A 22,501-nucleotide genomic window follows, 5' to 3' on the forward strand; every position below is an offset into this window, starting at 1 on the left:
GGTCCTCTCTTCGACCGACATATCCATCTTAAAAATGTTTTAAAAAAAGGTTCCAGAAGCCTTCAAAAGCGGATTACTCACTATATACTTGCTAGAGTGGAGATCCTCCCAATCCCTCCACCTTCACCATCCCAACTGGCGGAGAGGCCCTTCTTTTGCAGGCCTGGGTGCACAGTTCTGGATCCACCAATTGCTCAAGGTTAGAACAGCCCACCCTTTCTCCAGCTTCTTGATGGAACTCAAAAAGAGGCTTGTCATGTCAACCCACATTTCTGGCTTTTGAGTATTGCAACCTGATGCTCGCAACAATATAGTGACAAGAAGCCCATTTCCCTAGGTATTAGCAGCAATCAAATTTTCTTTACAAGGAGTCTCAGGAAAAAAAGTCCTTATTTCAGCAAATTTCAAGGCTTTTATGATTTCTTTTGAAAGTGCTGTTATTTCGATCCCCAACATGCCATCTTTATAAAATGCTCTTCAAAGCTTGCGCAGCCATTCAAAAATTTCAGGATGGGGAACACAACCCAACAGAGCCACATGCCCTTTAAAGGCCTCACTGTACAGCACATTTCTCTACTTTGTGGCCTTAAAAAGATTTTAAAAAGGCAGAGTGCAGGGATGCCGTGTGTATGCCGAGCACTGGCGGTGTTCTGCATATAATGGCATATGGTAACATACTCCGGGTGTACACCACACTTAGATGGAATGACTTATCTGCTTGTCCAAATCGACAAGAAAACCTCTACAGGAGCCCAGAGGACAAAAGCAGGCTTCCCACTGTTAAATGTCATGTTTCTACGATTTTTATCACCCTAGAAAATCGAGCTATATTACCTGCTTCATTAATTTGGGTCCTTGTAAAACTAAATTCTTTGTGTACAGTTCCTTGTGTATGATTAGCAGTGCATTGTGGGATTAACTCCGTCGGGCTTTTTTCAAAATCCAGGATGCTTAGTTTGGCTTATTTTGCTACATACGTTTCTTCCTGATCCTGAAGGTGTGTGCTGCTTCATTTCTTCATTAGTTGTGAGTCGGGCGGCACCGTGCTTCGAATATGAGTGACTGAACCGAAGATTATTAAACAATCACTCTCTCCTGTGACTGGTCTATCATTATGCCACAAATAGTGCGTCTAATGCCCTACTAATAGGTACATCTGTGGCGTGCAACTCTCACAAAGAAACACCGGCCTTTATTCACCACTGTTTAACAACTTTTTCCAGGTCCAGAAATTTACCCTTTTCCTCCAAAAGGGTTAAAAGAAACTATTCTTTGATTCCAAAGCTTACTGAAAGTGGGCTGCACATGGGACACTTGATATATAGTGCACTGGGATAAAAAAAAAGTTTAATTCCATGTGGCAGACCCAATTGCCTCTGATGTAATGTGAAATACGTTTTCTTCACTATTCGCCCCCAAAACAAGGCAAAAAAGCCGAAGCCAATTAATAAGGCTTTTAGGGTCTTTGTCGCAGGCCATCATGGAGGTCTGCAGGGAAGAACTTTAATCCAATAAACATTTCATTTAGAGCCTGAATGGGCGGCATGAGGGGACGCTCCTGCAGGGGGGAGGGTGCCGCCACTGATTCCATCCCCAGGGGGCCCAAGGAGGTCGCCCCATCTACCAGGACAGCTTCATATTTAGCACATAAACCTGTCAGAAGCGAGAATGGAATCATTATTTAATCTGGGGGGGTGGCGTGGCCAGGGCCATGTGCTGTGAACATTTTGAGCCGGCCCGCAATGGTACCCTTCAAAGAAAGTCCTATGGATCTTGGCGGTCAGGGCATGGGGAGGTTGTGAGAAACGCTGGTCGCGAATAACACTGGACGAATTTGGACAGAAAAAAGGGAATAGATAATTAGGCGTAATTAGGGTTTATGAATTGTTGTCTCCCTGCCCCTAGCTTGAATAAATTTGGTGGACAAAAAGACCAGTGGTGAGGCCGCTTTGAAGTTGGAGGAGTCATTGTGACTTGGCAGCATAAAGGCAGTGTTTTATACTCCTCGCAGAATGGTGGTGATACAGAAGGCCTGAATGGGCCCTGCACCCCCCAGACTGCTGCGCGCACAGGTCTTTGGGATTCTCTTGAAACCGACTGCATCAATAGTGTTCGCTTGTGTGTAATGAGGTAGTGACCCTCATCGGAGCTAAGAGTTAGCCATCTTTAGCTTTTGTGTAGATCCAAATCACATGCCTTTTTATTCTGTGAAATTCTTTTTTTTGTCTTCCTCAAATTGACACCTCCTTTGGCCCAACTGCTAATGGTTATGGTGGGAGAAAAAGCAAAAACACCTACAAAAAGTTCAAATGAGATGTTAAAAAAAGTGCATGTTTTAGTTATTACAAATCTTTAGAGATGGGACCAACGTGGCTGTTGGCACTAATATTAAAAAAAAAAAACTAAAAAAAACGCACACGCTGCAAACAGTTTCATTTTTTTCCTTTACATTTACACAAGGTTTCTATAGCACTTTTTCAGGAGCGTTTTATGTGCTGAGTCTATACTTCCAATGTTATGAATCCCGCTAGACTCATATTAAATGCGAGCCCACACTTCCAGCGGATATTTATTGAATAAATAGAGTCAGGAATGTGACTTCTACAAATTTTTTAGGTACGATTTTAACCACGACCAGTGGCATAATGCAGAGTGATGCCCCCCCCCCCCCCCCCCCCGCAGAATGTGATGGTACTCACTCTGCGAAAATGTGCTTTTAGATACCAAAAAAGTATTTTTGCTTTTAGTCATGTTTTAATATATTGGCAAGGTGCGACAGCTCCTCCAAAAATAAAGCTTTACAAAACCCATGGGAAAACAAGTAACGACAAAGCCAAGAGGCAGGAAGCCAGCACCAGGCCTACTGGTTTTGCCACTACAAGTTCATCTGTGTTTTCATTTCTATTACGAATCCCACGTTCACACTTTAACTATTTAGTATTTTGACGCCTCCTTCAGAATAGCTGCCTCTTGTGTTCTAAACATGATAACACACCCTACTCGCATCACTTGAATTTTCTTCTGGGAGCGAGTGAACTTTTATTCGAGCCCGGGATCCAGTACAAAGGAGTATCTGCATGTTGACAGATTCAAAACTGTAACTTGAAACTGAAACGGTGTTTTAAAGAAAAGTTTTCCCCCCCAAGATATTTTATGTTATATTAGTGGCCTGTATTTATTTCCAAAAAAGTATGTCAGCTACACTTAAATGTTGCCTGGAAGAGGACAAATCTAATCATCAAGACTGCTCTCATGACAGTGTACAAGTCACCTGTTTATTTATTGTTCATATATTTAAAGGTTTATGCAATAGATCCGGGCCACTTTATACGGAACTATAAAGGACCATGGGTGAAAACGGACTGGAATATTTAAAAGTTCAGAGAATAAAAGCTGAGAAGTCAACAGAGCGCACAAATAGGATTTCAGGAATCTTTAACTGTGCACAATAGACGGAGTACTATATAAAAATAAATAAAATTACCTATATAAAAATACCTAGTATTAAATTAATATGCTGCTAGTTAATAAAACGCATATATGGTGTCCTCAAAAGCACATCACTGCTACATTTCACACCTTTTGACCAGGGTATGAAAATAAATATAATTGTTGTAAACGCAAAAAGCGTATATCCGTTCAAAGAGAAAAAAAAGAGGTTGCATGGATGAAAAAGGTGTATCCTTTCCGCCATGTTTGTTATGCGTTTTTTATGCTCCTGCATTTGCATTTGCAGCAGGATATTGCCAGAAAACAGGATATTTAAAAGTGTACACCGAGGGCCCATATCAAGATTTTTATCTAGTTGTCAGCCAGGCCCAATGCTGTATAAAGAAAGAACCTCAGAATAGAGGTGGGAAGGCGAACAAAGAAACGTAAAGAGTTAAAAATAAAAGAGAACTACATCCAGATTTTTAGGATTGCTTTTGAGTTGTTCCGAGGTCTGATGCTACATTTGTGATTGGCCGCTTTTAAAGGTGGTAAACTTGGACAAAGAACTGGCAGGGGCGGCTCCTCCGCAATGGCGGAGGAGCGTCGCCCCACTGGCTCAGAGCCAGCAGGTGAAAAATAAAACGATTACCTAATCGTTTTATTTTTCACTTGCCGGCTCTGAGCCAGAGCATTCAGGGAGGGGCGGGGCCGGGGCATGGGAGGTGGAAGAGAAGTGCTATGTGCACTCTTAGTGCCAATCGCCTCAGGATAACCAAAACCCACATGCGCACTTCATTTTCTCCAGCCCTGCTGCATTGAACAGCCGGGCTGGAGAAACCCCACAGACTCCCTAGTCTGAGTGGAGCGTCTTTCCAGCCTGCTCAGACCAGTCCCGGAGCTGCTCTCACAGGAGAGCAGCGTGGAGATTGCGTCTGTCCCAGTGTATGCTGGGACCAGGAAGAGAAGTCGGAGGAGAGCGCAAAACAGGAGGCAGCCGCAGCTCCAGGTAAGTGGGTTTTTGAATTGTAACCCCACCCCGCGCACGCTCCCCCTACACCTGCCCCGCCACTATTAATTATGTCGGCCGCGCATGGAAATGGCCAAACATTCTGCCAACCCTAGCGCTTTATTTTCTAGCTGAGCTTAGACTGGAGACTGTCGGTATTGGGTCAAAGCTCCACCTGATTCTGGAATAATCCCATCACAAAGAATTTCTGTTTTGTCAAAGTTAGGCTGAATCATTTGCTGCCTGTGTTCGGGCAGGTAACATTCACCCCATCTTCCCTGAAATACACGTGTGGAGTAAAGTGGCACGATTCTTACCGCCATCATTTATCATGATCCTTCCTATTTCTGTCTCTTTTCCCTCTTTTGCTTTTGTTATCCTGAATTCAAAGCTCAATGGGTTGGCCTCAATCCTGACGATGTGTCTAGTAAACAAAGCAACAGCCTTTAGCCGAAGCAATGAATACGTTACTTACCTTCGGTAAGTAAGATTCCTCCCCTTTACAATATTCCCCAGGTGTCAGTCTGGTTCTAGAAATTTTCAAGCAAAACTCCTGTGTGACTGGAGCTGGTGCCATGTGGCTGCACCCGCATCATTCTGCTACGGAAATGACATGGGCAGCTGTATGTAAGTACCACTCTGGCTCTCTGATGTCAGTTGCTTTCTAGGTTGTCCACGGGCTCAGATGCAGAGCCCAACAGAAGATTGGTTCTGACCAGTGTGTAGATATCTAGACTTGAAATCTCTTTAGATCAAACAATCATTGGCAATGCCAATAGGTTGCTCCTATGCAAAAGCTATTGGCTTTGGCAATGTGTTTTAGCCATGTTGTACACGAGAGTGGCTGCTGTCTAGCACGGCTTAAAGTGAGTGGAGTGAGGTAGATTGGGGAGGATGGGGTACAGTGGAGTGGGGTAGATTAAAGGAGGGGTATAGGGCAGTAGATTGGAGTGGGGTAGTTTGGAGTTGAGTCGGGTAGATTGGAGAGGGGTGCGGTAGAGTTGGGAAGAGTGGGGTCGAGCAGTGTCGAGTGGGGTAAACAGTGGTCGAGTTGGGTAAACTGTGAGTGGAGTGGGGGAAACTGTGGTGGAGTGGGGTGGAGTGGGGTAGATTGGAGTGGGTGGGGTAGACTGGAGTAGAGTGGGATAGAGTTGAGTACGATAGAGTGGAGTGAGATACATTGGAGTGAGGTCAATTGCAGTGAGGTACATTGGAGCGGGTTAGTTTGGGGTATTGTGTGGTGAGGTAGATTGGAGTGAGGTACACTGAAGTGGGGGAGTGGGGTAGATTGGGGTGGATTTGAGTGGAGTACATTAGAGTGGACTGGAGTGGAGTAGATTGGAGTGCAGTGGGGTAGATTCGAGTAGACTGGAGTGGGGTAGATTGGGGTAGGGTGGAGTGGGGTAGATTGGAGTGGGGTGGGGTAGACTGGAGTTGGGTAGAATGGAGTAGACTGGTGTGGAGCCAGGAAGATTGGATGGACTGGAGTGTGGTAGACTGGAATGAGTGAGGCAGATTTGTGTGTATTGTGGTAGATTTGCGTCCTGTAGATTGGGGTTGGGTGGGGTGAGGAATGCTGTGGTGGAGTGGGGTAGATTGGAGTGAGGTACATTGGAGTGGGATAGATTGGAGTGAGGTGGATTGGGGCTGAGTGAATCGGTGTAGACTGGAGTGGAGTGGGTTAGACTGGGGTGTAGTGGGGTGGATTGGGGAAGACTGGGGTAGGGTGGAGTGAGGTGGACTGGGGTAGATTGGAGTGGAGTGGCTTGGATTGGAGTAGAGTTGGTTAAATAAGGGTAGGTCAGAGTGCGGTACATTGGGGTGGAGTGGGGTAGATTGAAGTGTGGTAGATTGGAATGAGTGGGGTAGGTTTGAGTGGAGTGGGGTCGACCGGAGTGTAATGAGGTAGATTGGAATGGGGCAGAGGTGAGTGGGGGAGATTGGGGTAAGGTAGATTGTGGTGGAGTGGGGTAAATTGTGGTTGAGTGGAGCAGAGAGGAGTAGATTGAAGTGAAGTTGGTTAGATTAAGGTCGATTGGAATGTGGTAGATTGGGGTGGAGCAGGGTGGATTAGGGTAAAATAGAATGGAGTGGATTGAGGCAGACTGAAGTGGAGTGGATTTGTGGAAGAGATGTGGCGCAGTGGCCAGGGTGCCTTGCTCCTGACCACAGGCTACACGGTTTGATCCCCGGCTCCGGCAGCAGGTTAGCCCAGCACCATGTGACTCTGGGCTATAGCTTGCTTAATCTTCCAGACGGCCCCCAGCGCCGGGACACCTCTCAGGAGGTAGCTGTGCGCTTTACAAATACTGGCATTTACAAATACTGGCATTTGGGTCGTTTGGAGTGGGGTGGGATAGATTGAGTGCAGTGGGGTAGATTGGGATAGATTGAGTGGGGTAGATTGGACTGGAATGGGGTAGATTGGGCTAGAGTGGAGTGCGGTGGAGTGGAGTGGAGTGGGGTACATAGGAGTGGAGTGTGATAGATTGCAGTGAAGTGGAGTGAGGTAGTTTGGGGCAGACTGGAGTGGAGTAGAGTGCATTGGATAGATTGGGGTAGATTGGACTGGGGTATATTGCAGTTCAATGGGCTAGATTGGTTTAGAGGGGAGTAGAGTGGAGGAGCGTAGAGTGGCATACAGTGGAGAGACATGGAATGTCATAGAATGGAGCGAAATGTCTTGGAGTGGATCAGAGTAGAGTGGCGTGTTGTTGAGTAGAGGGGTACAGAGTGGAGTAGAGGGGTATAGAGTGGAGTGTGGAGTATCCATGGTGTGGTAGCGCACTGCCATACAGACAACACATTTTCAATTGAAACCATTACATTTGCACAGACATACAATTTTACTGCACACAAATGATAAGATGTGGAAATGTCATCATCTAGTGTACTGATGTGTTTTGAACAAATTCAAATATTTGTTTCCACCACACTTCAGAATTACAAAAAAAGAAACTTTAATTTGTACTTTCCTAATTCTGATGTATTCTGAAATATCAGCTCAGTTCATTTTTTTTGTGCACTTAAAAAAAGCCTTTCATTTCACAACAAGATTGTCATATAAATTCTCTCACTTTAAAGTCAGAGAAAGAAAAGTAAACATCAAGCTCCCTATGAAGACAAAGCCTGACATTTGACCTCTGACTTTGAATATACAACAAATGTGACAAGATAATGAGATTTAAAGGCATGTTTACAGAAATCGAGCACACAGAAGAATAACAAGTAAACAAGTGCGGCTCCACCGGATGGACAAATTCAAGCTGGACTGCCTAAAACAAATAAAGCCAGCAAATAGAAAGCAAGCAAATCTAAGTTACAAACAGCAAAGTCAATGGTAAGCTTCAGGCAGAATGTATTGCAAGGGGAAGATTTCAGAATGCCCACAAGAAGTCTTTAGCAAGCCAGACAGCTGTGCTGTCTGGTAGGCCTCAACATGAAAAAAGAGCCCAGTTCCCAGAACAGGGAGGTTGGATGGTTAGTGGGGAAACTGTGGTTAGATAGAGTATCCAACAGAAAGAGCTTTACCGAAAATAAGTACCTTGTTCTTCTGATGGATTCTTCTAACTGCAGATTCCTCACTTTATGAACAGATGCCAAAGCAGTACCTCCCAGGTGAAGGGTCACGCCAGAAATTCCTATAGAACCGAGCGGGCAAAGTGCCCCTCTTGCAATTCTAAGGTGGTGCAAAGCGTGCAGGTTTGAGATCAATGGGAGGACGTTGCCCCGATGGACAGTTTAGAGGATTCACTAGTTGGAAGCTATTGGAAGGGTTGGGGCATGGGCCGCATGCTGTCCCCGCTGTCCACTTTGTCTGTGGAAGCCAAGGCCTAGACTATGAAATGGCCAGGAAGCCTGCTTGAGTGGTTGCATCAGCTGATGTTGATGATATTGGTATCCCTTACTGTCTCCACATAGGAGACTAAACTGCTGGCGAAACTGTCTCACCGGAGCAAACAGACCCAAGGAGCGTGGTGTGGCCCTGCTATTCTTGAATCGCTCAAGGACTGAGTCTGCCCTCTCGACAAATAGGCATGAGCCATCAACAGGGAGGGCTGGAAATCTCCAGAGAAACCGGAAGACCTCAATCAGGCATGTCTTCGGAGTGCCACACTGGCGCCTCTTTCCCTACCTAGGCGGTAAGTGGTGTCCAGTCTGTGTCTTTGGTATGTGTGAGATACCAATCCAGTGTCTCCAAGTAGGCACTTTCCTCAGTGACATGGCCAGAAGGAGATACCAATCCAGTGTCTCAAAGTGTCCAAATCACTAACATATTGTAAGCCTTCATACAAATTGTTATAAAATGCACGGAGGCACCAATTCATCCTCATCATAATATCGGTTTTTACCTGAATCCATGCCAAAAAGGTTATGAAGAACCTTTGTTTGGCCATGAGGTACAGACATTGTGTCATAGTCCAATAGGTTACCATAAGCCTGATGCTCAGAGGCATTGGGGCACGGCCTCAGCAGTGACAAGTTCAGCTCAGACTCCAAGAGCGCTTTCCGTTGTGTGCCTTTACCTAGATTCCATGGTTTTGGCATCGGCGTTGATGCTCAAAAGTCAGATGCAGGTCTTGGTGTCAGGACCAAAGCCAGAACTGGAGCTGGTGCAGAACCTGCAGCAGGTTCAGAGGGTTCAACAGGCGCAGAAGGAGGACCCACCAGTGGAGTCCCAGCTGGAGGACCTCAAAGGTCCTTGGGGCCAGAAAGCACACAAGAGCAGGTCAGTGAAGGGCCAAAAATGCACAGCATGGCTTCACAGAATTATTCTATCTGCTGCAAACTCGCCAGTGGGCCCAGAAATTCAGGCTGCAACCGTCTTCGGAGTGCCGCATTGGCGACTCTTTCCCTACCTAGGCAGTAAGTGGTGTCCAGTCTGTGTCTTTGGTATGTGTTAGAGTAGGTCACATATCTTCAGGAACAACAGGTAAGACCTGGGGCACTGAGTCCCAAAGAGGATGGGAATAGTGGGCCAACAGGCAGCTTGCATTGACCACGTGCAAGGCAAAGCTGGGTAATGAAAGTATGTGCTTGCCAAAGCTCTCAATGCACTTAGACTCACGGTCTGGCAAAGTAGTGGGGAACGTGTTTTGATTGATGCTACCGGTGGATGCCTGCATCACTAAGATTTTGACCTTCGGATGCTGGGTTAGAAAGGCCAGGTCGCATGGAGCAGAACGATGGAGGGCCTTAGTCAAAACATTTGTTTTGACCACCATGGTTGGCAGTTGGCAGACAAGCACCTCTGCTGCCCACCTTATCACCATAGAGAAGTAGGCACTTTCCTCAGTGACATTGCCAGAAGGAGATACCAATCCAGTGTCTCAAAGTGTCCACATCACTAACATATTGTAAGCCTTCATACAAATTGTTATAAAATGGATGGAGGCACCAATTTTTTTTTACCTGAATCCATGCCCAATAGGTTATGAAGAACCTTTGTCCGGCCATGAGGTACAGGCATTGTGTCATAGTTCAATAGGTTACCATAGCCTGATGCTGAGAGGCAAAAGGTCCTTGGGGCCAGAAAGCACACAAGAGCAGGTCAGTGCAGGGCCAAAAATGCACAGCATGGCTTCACAGAATTATTCTATCTGCTGCAAACTCGTCAGTGGGCCCAGAAATTCAGGCTGCAACCGTGTTGAGACTCTGAATAGGCTTCAAAGGAGATTGGGTTTGGAAGTGAGACAGAAAGGCACATTTATGCCCTTGAGCCTTCTCTGGAGAGTATTGGAAAGTGGCAGTGTCCTGCTTGGGCTACTTACATTTCTTTTCAGACCCACCCAAGGACTTTGACCACAACATGACCTCTCACAGGAACAACTTCGGGAGTGATAACAGGTCTGGTCACAGTGCGAAGGTCTTCCAGTGCTTGGCGACAAAGCTTCATCGCATAGTACCATATGGCCTTAGGGTTCACTGGGGCGCTCTTGCTGCAGATCTTGGATTTGTGTTCCGACAACAGACACCAAAGACATACCTGTTGAGGATCTGTCTCTACAGTCCACACAAGGGCAAAATATTGTAGTTTTTGGGGGGGATATCTCTCTCTCGCATATTGTTTTTCACAACCTAATCATTTTACAAGAAAAAAAGCTTCTTAAAAGATAAAGGGTAGCTCCGAATCCTCATCTAGTGAAGTGGAAAGAAAGGAGCGGACATCAGTACGCATAGTTGGTGCATATATGCGGCTCCGCACATCACTTCTGGAGCTGAAAGATGTCTGGTGGAGCAGCACGGCACCACCCTCAGGGATGGAGAGGTACTCCTTGAAAACGTCTGGAGCCAGTCTGACACCTGGGGAATACTCAAAAGGTGATGCATTTGGAGTTGTGAGTATTATTCAGAAATGAAGTTGCTGCCTTTTATGAGCTTCCATTTAGAAATGACCCTAAGCTATACTGCTCCCTCATTTTGACAGACTGTAATGCCCTTCTCGCCTTACGCACTGGGTTTGGTGTTAAAATTCATAGAAGCTTATACTGTCCTCAGTAATACATAGACCACCTTTCTCTACAAGGCCCCTAATTTTGCTAGGACACAAAGCACAATGTTTCCCCTCAGCTACAGAGCAATGACTTTAGACATATGAACTGGTTTTGTGGGGCGTTAGCCTGTGGCTTTTACTACTCCCTTTACTATCGGACTCACAAGGCACTGCTTGAAGATACAGTACAAGATTCACCGTCTAACACACTCTAGATCAAACCTATTGTAAATAAAAATCCTTCTGATTATCAACCAATATTGAAAGGCTTGTTGCTTGGTAAACCCATGGAAAGACCCAGCTTCAGCGAAGTAACGAAATCTGTCAAAGGAAACAATTTTCTTTCCGATTACCAAACGGAATTTTATACAGTTGATACAGAAGATTATTCCCCCTACAAACTTAATGTGTACATATTTCTGAATGCTTTTCCAACACAGACTTTAATGTAATTCTTATCTTCTTTTACTTTGCATCTGTGTGATCACCAAATTCATCCACCATCCTCACTGCACTGGTTGGTAATTGTTTGATTTTGCTGACAATTTCCTGTGGTCAGCAATCCAAAAGAATTCAACCTATTCATGTAGCATCACATGTATTTAGAGTGGCTACATGGCTGCCCTTGTGGTTTTCTACTTTCGTCATACAAAACCAACCAGAGCACTGCTCTGAGCACCTTACTAATTCCCCACTAATCCTGTTTGGGTTCCGGAGTAACGTGCTTCCTGCCGAAATGCGCTTCAACACCTCATCAGGGGTAGCAAGCGCTATATAAATGCAATTACAGTTACTTTCAGTTTGGAGGAGCGTGCCGGAAGGGAAGTGGTCCCTACCCCTCAACAAGTTGGCAACACAACAATAGTAAAGAAGCGGTCCGAGGGGGCGGGAGAGGTCTGAGTCTTTGAGCCTCTACAAGTGCAGCACTTCAACCTGTGATTCAAAGTATGACAAGATTGCGAGCTCCACCAGTGATTAAAGTTCCAGCTCCAGACTCCTCAACCTGTGACTAGACCTGCAGCACCAAACAAAAATGATGCTGCCAGGAGCCTATATTGTATGGAATTGAGAACACCACAAATATTTATATTTCATACGGAATATGCTACTTACCAGTATGCATCTGTTCTTGGCATGTAGGGCTGCTGACATTCATATCTGTGCATAGATCGCCGCCTAGTCTTGGGTCCGGATGATTGCACATTGTTGTCCTGGAAGAGTCTTCGAAGTATCACGAGATAGGTGGCTCCTCCGCTGGACTACAGTGCGCATGGGCATCCTCTCCATCCTCAGATTGTTTTTCGCCATTGTGGCAGAGATGGAGTGTGGTACAGTAAGAGATGTCCATGCAAGAAAGTAAGAGTAAGAATGAATGCTACAGCTGCGACAGGCACCGGGGAGGAGGGTGGGCGATATGAATGTCAGCAGCCCTACATGCCAAGAACAGATGCATACTGGTAAGTAGCATATTCCGTTCGAGGCATGTGGGCTTCTGAATTCATATCTGTGCATAGAATGTATAGCAGTCTCTCCCCTAGCGGTGGCTACCTGTTCCAGCTGCAGCAGTCAGAAACAGAGTTTTTAGAACAGCCTGTCCTACAGCAGCTTGCTGTTTGGAATGTACATCTACATAATAGTGTTTTGTGAAAGTATGTATGGTAGTCCATGTGGCTGCTTTACATATTTCCTCTAGAGGAATGTTGCCTAGGAAAGCCATGGATGCCCCTAGTTTGCGTGTGGAATGCGCTTTTGGGGGAACTGTTAAAGTGCGTTTTTCTTTAAGATAACATATTTGAATGCACTTAACTATCCATCTGGCTAACCCAGATTTTGAAATGGGGTTGCCCTTTTGTTGTGGTGAAAAGGCAACAAACAACTGTTTAGTTTTCCTAAAATCCTTAGTTCTATCAATGTAGTATAGAAGAGCTCTTTTGACATGTAGTGTGTGTAGATCCCTTTCAGGTACTGACTGTGGATTTGGAAAGAACACTGGCAGTTCTATTGTCTGATTTATATGAAAATGGGATACCACTTTTGGCATAAATTTAGGGTTTGTTCTAAGAACTACCCTATTTGCATGTATTTGGATGAATGGCTCTTGAATAGTTAGGGCTTGCAGCTCACTAACTCTTCTAAGAGAAGTAATTGCTACAAGAAAAGCTACCTTCCATGTTAGGAACTGTAATTCACATGAATGCAACGGTTCAAATGGTTGTCCCATTAGTCTGGTTAAAACGACGTTTAGGTTCCAGACAGGTGAAGGTGGGTGTTTTGGGGGGATTATTCGTTTGAGTCCCTCTTTGAATGCTTTAATTGCAGGCACTCTAAACAGTGAAAGATGCTGCCTGTTCTGAAGATAAGCTGCAATGGCAGCTAAGTGTATTCTTATAGACGAATAAGCTAGATTGCAACGATGTAGGTGCAAAAGGTAGCAAATGATATTTTGCGTTGAAGCATCTAGTGGGTTTATGTCATTGTTATTACAATAAATGACAAAACGCTTCCACTTTGCTGCGTAACAAGCTCTGGTAGTAGGTCTTAAAGCTTCCTTGATAATGTTCATACAGTCCGGAGGTAAGTTTAGGTACCCAAACTCTAAGATTTCTGGAGCCAGATTGCAAGGTTCAGTTGTTGCGGATCTGGGTGCTGTATGTCTCCATGGCTCTGAGTGAGAAGAGTGGGTGTTAGCCGCAGTCTTTGATGAGGCACCACGGAAAGTTCTAGAAAAGTTGTGTACCATGGTTGCCTCGCCCATTTTGGAGCAACCAGGATTAGTATCAATGAATGTTGGCGTAGTTTGCGTGCCACTAGCGGTATTAACGGTGCTGGGGGAAAAGCGTACGCAAATTTGCCTGACAAGTTCATCCATATCGCATTGCCCTGCGACTGCGGATGTGGAAACCTGGCAGCAAAGTACTGGCATTTTGCGTTTTCCTTTGTGGCGAACAGGTCTATTTCTGGTTGACCCCACTGTTGGAAGTACGGTTGTAGCACTGTGGGATGAATCTCCCACTCGTGCATTTGTTGGCTGTGTCTGCTGAGCAGATCCGCTATTTGGTTGTCCTTGCCTGGGAGGTGTTCCGCCATGAGAAAAATGTTTCTTTGAATGGCCCACTTTCACATGCTTTGGGCTAGATGTGATAGCTGTGGAAAGTGTGTTCCTCCCTGTTTCTGTATGTAGTACATTGCTGTCAAGTTGTCCGTCCGGATCAACACAGTTTTGTTGCATAAATGTACTTTGAACGCTTTCATTGACAGAAAAATTGCCATAATCTCTAACAAGTTGATGTGCATTTTCTTTTGTTGTGTCGTCCATAGGCCCTGCACTGTGTACTGAAGGACATGGGCTCCCCATCCTGTCAGGGATGCGTCTGTCGTCAACACTATTTGTGGTACAGGCTCTTGGAACAGTCGTCCCTTGCAAAGGTTTTGTGGATTCCACCAACGCAGAGAGTTGTATGCACGACTGGTCACCAACACTAGGTCTTTTAATTGTCCTTGAGCCTGGTTCCACTGCCGTGCTAAGCACTGTTGTAGTGGACGCAAGTGCAGTCTTTTGTGAGGGACTATGAAGATGCACGAAGCCATCATGCCTATGAGTTGCATAAACACTCGGGCAGAGAGCGAGTGTTGGGGCTTGAACTTATGGATCAGCAGTTGCATACTGTTTATTCTTGCAGTGTTTGGGTATGCTTTTGCTGCCAGAGTATTTATTGTTGCTCCCAGGTACTGCTGTACATGGGACGGCTGGAGATGAGATTTTGGGTAGTTCAAAGTAAAGCCTAGACTGTGCAGGAGGTGAATGGTTTTGGACATGTGGCTGGCACATTGCTGGGCTGACTTTACTTGTATTAGCCAGTCGTCCAGGTACGGATAGACGTGAATATGTTGTCTTCTTAAATGTGCAGCTACTGTCGCTAGGCATTTTGTGAACACCCTTGGGGCTGTTACACCAAATGGAAGGACTTTGAATTAGTAATGTTGATTTTGTATTGTGAACCGGAGATATTTCCTGTGAGCAGAATGTATTGGTATATGGAAGTATGCATCTTTGAGGTCCAAAGTTGCGAGGAAGTCTCCTTGTTGCAGCAGTGGTAAGACTTGTTGTAGAGTGAGCATATGAAAATGCTCTGATAAAATGTATTGATTTAGGGGCCTGAGGTCCAATATTGGTCTGAGAGACCCGTCCTTTTTGGGGATGAGGAAGTATAGTGAGTATACCCCTGTACCCTGATGTTCTAATGGTACTAGTTCTATGGCCCCTTTTTGCAGCATGCTGATGACTTCTTGCTGCAATAAGTTTAGGTGTTCTGCAGACATAGGGCAGTGTCTTGGTGGTATGTTGGGTGGTGTGGAGGTTAGCTCTAGGCAATAGCCATCCTGAATAATTTGCCTTACCCACTTGTCTGTAGTGATGTTTTGCCAGACTGGTAGGAACTGCTGTAATTGCCCCCGACTGGTGTTGTATGGTCTGGGGGTAGCGCTAAGAAGTCCCTGTTTTGTGTTGGTAGAGGATCTGGTGGTATTATTCCCTCGTCCTCTGCCTTTGTTGTTGTTGCCGCGGTATCCACCTCTATTGTTTTTATTGTAGGTGGTTTGCGTATTTGCTTTGTAGATTGAGGTCTGCTGTGATGAGCTACCTCTTGCAGCACATCTGTAATTGGAGCGACGAAAGGAGCCTCTATGCTGTTGGGATTGTAAGGCTCCCATCGACTTAGCTGTTTCAGTGTCCTTTTTTCATTTTGTCTAGGATTGTATCTACAGCTGGACCAAACAAATAGTCAGGATTTACTGGCTGGTTTAATAAAGTAGACTGGACTTCGTTTTTGAAACCTGAGATGCAAAGCCACGCATGTCTCCTGAGCATAACACTGGTGTTAATTGATCTGGCCGCTGTATCTGCCACGTCTAGGGCACATTAATGGAGGCGTTAGTTATTAGCTTTCCCTCCTGTACTAGGTCTTCAGCCTTTTCTTTTTAAGGTTCAGGTAAATACTGGAGAAGTGTCTCTAGGGTGTCATAATGTGCCCTGTCGTACCTAGCTAACAGGGCTTGTGTATTAGATATTCGCCATATATTAGCTGCTTGAGCAGCTACCCTTTTTCCTGAGGCCTCCAAGATCTTTGATTCTTTGTCAGGAGGTGGAGCTTCTCCAGTGGTTTGTGAGTTTGCACGTTTACGTGCATTGGATACCACTAAGGAATCCAAAGGCAGTTGTCCCTTAATATATGTGGGGTCTACTGGTGCTGGCATGTATTTCCTATCTATCCTGGGGTTAATGACCCGTGTCCTAGTTGTTTCCTTAAATATGTCACCTGCATGTTTAAGTACCCCTTTTAACATAGGTAGTGTTTTGACAGATCTTTCTGATGTGGCAAAAGTGTCAAAGAGGAAACCCTCCTCAATGGGGTCTGCATGCATCTCTACATTGTGATGGAGGGCTGCCCTATCAATTAGTGCATTAAAAGCAGCTGTATCCTCTGTAGGAGAAGGCTTAGCAGGGTATGCAGGTGCATCTGGAATGGGCTGAGAATCACCAGGATGTACTGGGTCTGCCCATGGTTGAGCTGGACTGTCTTGGTCAGGGTCTACTGTGTAATTGTATTCCTCATTATCCTCATAATCCACCTCTTCATCTGAGTGTGTGGATGTATATGAGTACGTGTTAGGTATAGTTTGTTTTATAGGTTCAAATAGAATAGGTGAAGTAGCACAGTCCCTTTTCCTTTTGGGTGGGATGACATAAATCTCTTTTTCAGTTGCTGGTCTGATTTTTCTCTTGTAGAGAGTGACTTTGCCAGAATTAGGGTCAATGTAAAGTTTTGACATTTTTTCTGATGAGGGGTCATGATATAAGATCTCCTGCTCAGTAGTTCTTGGTTGTTTTGCCAATGTCTTTGGTTTTGCCTGTTTTGGGTCAATACCGGTTTTCGGGTCGACTGCCTTTGTTTTAGAGGAAATTGGTAGACCAAATTTGATCGGTCTGAGAGTTTTCTGTGTTTCAACAGTCTTTTTAGGTTGTGCCTGTTTCTTTGGAGCCGATGTTTTAATTGTTTCGACATTTTTCGTCATGTCGATAGTCCCCTTATGACTTTGTAGCATCTTTGGAACCAGTGTTTTTGGACCGATGCTTTGCTGTCTCGGCTCGATGCCTTTCTTCGGGTCGATTTTCTTCGGCTCGATATGTTTTTGTTGCACAGCCATTGGTTTGTCAACTCTTTGTTTCGGTTCGACAACCTTTTTCGGATCAAGTCCCTTTTTTGTGTTGTCGACTGTCGGTGCCGATCTTCTCGGTTCAACGGCCTTTTGTTTTGGAGTGGATGTAGGTGCGCTGGCCTTCGGCTCGACGACCCTTGTGTTTGACTCCGATGGATCAACATAGTTTGGTCCGAAGACCGTATTGTCGACGATTTTCTTTGGGATCGATTCATATGGATCGACTTAGTTTGGTCCGAAGACTGTGTCGTCGATCAGTTTCGGTTTCGTTTTTGGTTCCATAACTTTTGGTTTCGATAGCAACAACTTTGTGTTACGTTGATCCGATGGCTCTTTTCTAATATTCTTAACCGAGCTGTATCGCGGGGCTATGGAATGTGTTTCGAGATCTTGGCTAAGGCCTTCAGGCGATGCCTCGACCTGAGCCTGTGGAACCACAGAAGTGTATGTTTGGGGCGTTGTACTCACGGTTGGCCCCGATGTAGTTGCCCCGTTTCATCACTGGAGTCGTCTTCGACGGCCCGATCCCTTGTTCGTCATCTCCTACCTCGACGATGTCTTCTTCTTCGAGGTCATAGTAGTTGGAGTCATGCTCTGAATCTTGATCCGATTGTTGATCTGAATCTTCGGCCTCGACAAGATCTTGTTCATCGGCGAAGATATTTTCCGGCTCCGGCGCTGGTTTCTGCAGGATTTGCCTTGCGGCCCGTCGAACCCGAAGTGTCTTTTTGGATCGAAATTGGGCACAGGCTAGGCAGTCAGTTTCATTATGTTCTGGAGATAAGCACTTGTTACATACAGGGTGTTTATCTATATGTGGGTATTTAGAATTACAAAGAGGACATCTTTTGAATGGACTTCGTTCCATCGACGATCGGTCCCCTTGGCACCGAGAAGGCCTGCGGCACGATTCGACGTCCTGAGTTGAATAAACTGTAAATAAAGCTGTCGGCACCGATCGAAACAATACAGACGAGTCCGAAGGCCTTTTGGCCATTTAGAAAAGTTTTTTTCGATTCCGAACTTCGAGTAAAGGAAAGTACATCCGAACCCAATGGCGGAAAAAACCAATCTGAGGATGGAGAGGATGCCTATGCGCACTGTAGTCCAGGGGAGGAGCCACCTATCTTGTGATACTTCGAAGACTCTTCCAGGACAACAATGTGCAATCATCCAGACCCAACACTAGGCGGCGATCTATGCACAGATATGAATTCAGAAGCACACATGCCTCGAACATATAGGTTCAGACCAAGGTCCAAATCTCTTTGAGGAGTATAGTGGCTCTTTCCGATGTCTTTACCGGCTAAGGCCCGGGATAAAAGTGTTTTCCGTGTTCTGGGCACACCACATCTGACATGTTTCCTAGAAGGAATGAACTGACAGACACACACAGGGGATCCCTTAGAAAGGCGTATGCAAATCTCCCTTACCAATTTATCGACAGAGCATTCCCTGAATTGGTGGTGTGGGAACCTGGACTTAAAATCTTGGCATTTTGTGTTATCTGGACTTGTGAATAGGTCTATGCTTGGTTTGCCCCAACTTCTGAATATGCGGTCCAGTACCTCTTGCTTTATCCCCCATTCCTGTGAGTAGTTTCTTTGCCAGTTCAACCTGCTGTCTCTATGTTATGCTTTCCCAGGAGGGGAATTGTTACCAGAGTTGTGTGTCTTTGGATCAACCATTTCCATATCTCCTGCGCTAGTCAGGACAGCTGGAAGCACAACGTTCCTCCCTGTTTCTTGAGGTAGCACATCGTCGTACTGCTGTCTGTCTGGACTATAACTGTCCGTCCCTTTATGTGCGCATGGAATGCTTTAAATTCTAGAAAAACTGACTTTAGTTCCAGATAATTGACGTGTTTCGAGGTGTCCACAAAACTGGATTCCTCCGACCTTCAGGTTGTCCATGTGCTCTGCCTGGCCTGACCCTGTGGAGGCTGGTGACCTGAAAGGTCTCTCTATTCTTACATTTGCCAGGTTCCACCATTCTATTTCGTTTTGCACCCTTGCTGTGACAACCACTAGATCCTCCCAGCTTTGTGGCTTCTGACCATGCAGTCTCGAAAGGAGAAAGAAGGTAATGCATGATGCCATCATGGCTATTAATTTCATGACTGTCCTCACTGCCAGAGACTGCCCCTTTTGGTAGATGCGAGTTTGCTCTGCAATTATTGTCGTTCTCTTGAGGACGCAGTATGCCCATGCCGTTCTTGAGTCCAGGGTTGCTCCCTGGAATACTTTTACCTGTTCCAGGTATAATGATGATTTCATGTGGTTTATGGTGAATCCGAGACGTAGCATGGCAATTACTCCTGGCATTTTTGCTTTGACTTCGCTGTTACCAGCCAATCATCTAGGTGTGGGTAAACATGAATACCCTGCCTTCTCAAGTGTGCTGCCACTGCCGCCAGACATTTTGTGAACAACCTTGGTGCTGAATTTATGCCAAATGGTAGTACTCTGAATTGGTAGTGGACCCTATCCAGGACAAATCTGAGGTACACCCTGGATATCTGGTTTATTGGTATGTGCAGGTAGGCGTCATTTAGATCTAAGGTTGCCACGCAATCTCACTTTTTCAGAAGTGGGATCATCTCTAGTAGCCTTGTCTTTTTTAAGTGTTGAGTCCGTATGAACTTGTTTAGATATCAGAGGTCTAGGATCGGCCACAGTGTCAAGTCTTGATTTAGTACTAGGAAGTACAGTGAGTAAAAGACATTGCCTGGCTCCCTTGGAGGACAACTCTGTATGGCTTGTTTTTGGATACATTCTTTGAATTATTTTTGCAATTGTGTGAGTTCCTACTTCTGTAAAGTTCTTGACCTTGGAGGAACATGCGGTGGTGGCCTGGTGAGTTCTATGCAGTATTCATGTCCTATTATGTTTAACATCTAATTGCCTGAGGTGATTGTCCTCCACTCCTGGAGGAACCCTCCTATTCTGGACCCCCACTGGTGTCCAGTGGTGGGACTGTGGAGTAAGTGAGTCACTTGCTTGTTGATCCTCTCCTCTCGGGGACCATTCTCTTCCTCTTGACCTTCCTTGAAAGGGCTGCCTTGCTAGGTGTTGCCATTGCTCGTGGGCCGGCTGCTGTGTGACCTGATGAGCGACGCTTTGCTGCTGTAGCTAGTGGTGTTGGTTGGCTGGAAAGTCTTCCCTGCCTGTTGGTCTTCTAGCAGCCGCTCATCCTCTTCTATAGGACTCTTTGAACTACAGTGCTCTCATCTCCTTTGCAGTGTCATTGTCCTTCTTTGTTTGTTGCAGTGCTTCGTCCACTGCCTGGCTGAAAAGGGGCTCTTTCCCTTCTCTCCCTCTCAGGCACCCGCTTGCGTCAAGGGTTTTGTCAAAGGCTTGCCCCATCGGTGTACTTTGGTCGGGTCTTGTGTGGCTGCTTATGTTTGTGCTACCCTTCAGCAGTCAGGTATTTCAACACTGAGGCTGCTTTTGAGGACTTCGAGACCAAGGAATTAACGTCTAAGCCTGTCGACGGCTTTGTTACCTTCTGTCATTTTTTATCAGCTTATTTCTCCACCTTTTTCAACACTTCGACTGTTTACAATTCAGCTGCAGTGTCTCAGCATCCGATTCCCCTTCCTGAGCTCGTTAGGCCTCCTCGATGTTCTCCTAGTGTTCACTGGATAGGGAAAGGTCTGTCAGGGATTTTTTTGTGTTGTGGGTGCTTGCCGTGGGGAAGCGTGGCTCAATGGTTAGAGCGGCAGACCCTGATGCAGATGTCTTGCCCGGGACAAGGGTTCAATTCCCGCCTCGGCGGCTCTTGGACTCAATCTCCCCGGACCTGATCATTCTCGCCTCGGCGCCTAGTCTAACCATGGGTCCCATTCTGTGACTCTGGGCAATAGCTTGCTTAATCTCCACAACGGCCCCAGCAGCGCTTGGATGCCTGGCTTCACCTTGGGGGTGCCCAGGAGTGGACATCTCACAGGAAAGCCAGGAAGGGTTCCACAGCGGTATGAATACAGCGCTACGAGACCTCTGGGTAGAAGGCGCTATATAAATACAAACACACACACACACAAACACATGGTGTGCTAGTCTTTGTCGGAGTCGTATCTTCGAGTGTCTTTCAGCACATATTTGGCGCAGCTTCACAATCTATGTCTTTATGATCTTTCGGCATGCACAAATTGCAGACCTTGTGTGGATCCAACTGCACAAACCTGTGGTGAAACTTGGGGCAGAACTTAAAAGGGGTATTTTCCTTGACCTTCTGCTGCCAATCTCCTGTTAATTCTCCGGCATAATGGGTGTCACCGGAGGGTCCTCCGTCGGAGTCCCCTTCTCTAGTATTCCATTCTTCCCATGGTGTTCGGTGTTCTTTGGTGTTTTTCAGTGGTAAGCCACTGGCTTTTCTCTGGTCTTTTCAAAGATTCTTCGGAGCTCCCCCGTCGTGCTTTCAAACCAAACAGCGGAAAAAAGAATGTGAAGATAGCGACCATGCACAGGAACTTCGGGGCGTCGTCTGGCGTCACACAGGGGGCTGGACTTACCACCAAATGGTGGTCACTGATGCCCACAACAACAAAAATCGAATAAAAGACAAAAAGAGACAGAGATATTTCTGGACACAACCACTAGATGGCGAAATAGATGTACAGCATGATAATCCAGAAAAGAATTCAAGCTGCGAAACTTTCTATTCTGGACACTTTTTAGGGGTAGATGGGCAATATGCACCAGGACACAGTCTGGTTCACAGTTAGTCCTCTATACATTTTCTTTCCCAAAACTGACATGGATGGTGAATGGGAGGTTGCATCAGTGCCCAACAAAGAAGCACATTTGCTTCGACCTGCTGCGATAAGGGACACAAGTAATATAGGGTGAATAGGTAGTGTAAATTGAAAGTGGTGGTAATGGATGCAGGGTGCACATGGTGGTTTAGGGTAGATAAGAGCGTGTTGGTTATCTCGGGGCTAGGAGATGCTATAGGGTGAGGGTGTGGAGGGCAGTGTTGATTGTAGGTGTACAACTTAGGGGGAGATGTAGATGTCGGTGGGGACTGCAGTGCCTAGGTGGTACAGATGTTCACTATTAGGTGGCATGAGTGTGTGGATTGGTGATGAAGTGGTGGGTCAGTACAAGGTCTATGGAAATGGTGTAATGGTGTAAGCGGTTGAGGCAACATAGGGTGTGGGTTATGGGGTAGGTTAAAAGGAGGATATGTGTAATGTGGTGGTGTAGGCACACTCGTTGCCTTACTTCTAAGCCTCCACAGGTTAAGTTAATCTCACTGGGAAAAGATCAATATCCCTGAAACAGTAAACAACCCTGCCTCTTACTCATGTGGCACAGCATGACCACTAAACTGTCCTATTGCCAATGGCGCTA

The 22,501-nt window shown here is 45.8% G+C and overlaps 1 protein-coding gene across 1 annotated transcript in view; it reads right to left on the bottom strand.

Annotated features, from left to right (window-relative positions):
• Nucleotides 1–22,501, bottom strand: part of AFG1L (AFG1 like ATPase) — a 685,824-nt gene that overhangs the window by 283,741 nt on the left and 379,582 nt on the right. The gene's annotated exons all lie outside the window — the stretch shown is intronic.

This window comes from Lissotriton vulgaris, chromosome 6 (genome assembly GCF_964263255.1).
Source record: "Lissotriton vulgaris chromosome 6, aLisVul1.2, whole genome shotgun sequence".
NCBI classification, from domain to species: domain Eukaryota; kingdom Metazoa; phylum Chordata; class Amphibia; order Caudata; family Salamandridae; genus Lissotriton; species Lissotriton vulgaris.